The following is a 1,583-nucleotide window of genomic DNA, read 5'->3' as shown; positions in this document are numbered from 1 at the left end:
CGGAAGTGGAGGGTCTGCACGGAGAGCGCCGCTGGGTCTGGGTGCCCGGAGGCAGAAGTGCTCTCGGAGCTCGCTCATCGGCCCCCGACCGCCATGTCGTCCTTCGACACCAATCCCTTCACGGACCCAGTGGACGTAAACCCCTTCCAGGATCCCTCTGTGACCCAGCTGACCAATGCCCCACAAGGAGGCCTGGCTGAATTCAACCCTTTCTCAGAGACAAATGCAGCGACGACGGTTCCTGTCTCACAGATGCCCGGGCCCTCGCAGCCGGCAGTTTTCCAACCCTCAGTGGAGCCCACCCAGCCAACCCCCCAGGCTGTGGCCTCTGCAGCCCAGGCAAGCCTGCTCCGGCAGCAGGAAGAACTGGACAGGAAAGCGGCCGAGCTGGAACGGAAGGAGCGGGAGCTTCAGAACACGGTGGCCAACTTACATGCCAGAGAGAACAACCGGCCGCCCCTGCCTGTGTGCTGCCCTGTCAAACCCTGCTTCTATCAGGACTTCTCCACAGAGATCCCTGCCGACTACCACCGGATATGCAGGATGCTCTCCTATCTCTGGATGCTGCATTCAGTGACACTGTTTCTGAATCTGCTTGCCTGCCTGACCTGGTTCTTAGTCAACACCTCCAGGGGAGTAGACTTTGGCCTCCCATCCTGTGGTTTGTGATCTTCACCCGCTGTGCCTTCCTTTGTTGGTATCGACCCACCTATAAGGCTTTCAGGTCTGACAACTCTTTCAGCTTCTTCGTGTTCTTCTTTGTATTTTTCTGTCAAATCTACATTATCCAGTGGATCGGCATCCCTAGCTTTGGGGACAGTGGCTGGATTGCAGCCCTGTCTACGATGAAGCACAACTTGGCTGTGTCAGTCATCATGATGGTGGTGGGTGGCTTCTTCACCCTCTGTGCCGTGCTCTCACTCTTCCTCCTGAAGCGGGTGCACTCCCTGTACCGCAGGACGGGGGCCAGCTTCCAGCAGGCCCAGGAGGAGTTTTCCCAGGGCATCTTCAGTAGCAGGACCTTCTGCAGTGCTGCCTCATCTGCTGCCCAAGGAGCGTTCCAGGGGAATTAGTCCTCCTGAGTCCGCCCTCTGCCCTGGCCTTCTCTCTCACCTACCTTCTGAGCTGCACTTTCCATGGGTGCCCTAACTATTGGGTATGCCCAGCACAGACCTGGGGAGGGTCTTGCCCATGGCTCTTCTTCCTCCCTCAGCAATCATCTCTCTCTTCCACCTGAGGAAAGGGGAGGGAGAGACAGGAACTTTTTTTTACGCAAGAGAGAGGGAAAAAAAGAGCTGTCTTTTCTTCTCTGGTGGTGGTTTGATAGGACTTTTTTATCTCTTTGGAAGCAGTGGGACTGAAGTTCTCTTCTTCCCATACACAGATACACATGTGTACTCACACACATACAAACACAAACATACACACTTGGGATCACTGGCTGTCCTGGGCCCAACCACCTGGGGTTTTATTTCTGCTGGAGTCCTGAGATTCCACTCCTCCCCAGCAGGCCTGACCAGAATCTGGCTTCATGGACCCAGCCTGTGACTTCCACAGTCCTGCCCTTCCCTCCTGCTCAGACT

The 1,583-nt window shown here is 56.0% G+C and overlaps 1 pseudogene; it reads left to right on the top strand.

Moving 5' to 3' along the window:
* LOC138414697 (secretory carrier-associated membrane protein 2 pseudogene) lies at positions 1-1,133 on the top strand (annotated as a pseudogene).
* The last annotated feature ends 450 nt before the right edge of the window (positions 1,134-1,583 follow it).

Source organism: Ovis canadensis, chromosome 11, assembly GCF_042477335.2.
Source record: "Ovis canadensis isolate MfBH-ARS-UI-01 breed Bighorn chromosome 11, ARS-UI_OviCan_v2, whole genome shotgun sequence".
Taxonomy (NCBI): Eukaryota; Metazoa; Chordata; class Mammalia; order Artiodactyla; family Bovidae; genus Ovis; species Ovis canadensis.
Note: the sequence above shows the minus strand (reverse complement) of the source record. Positions and strands in the feature narration are given on the sequence as shown.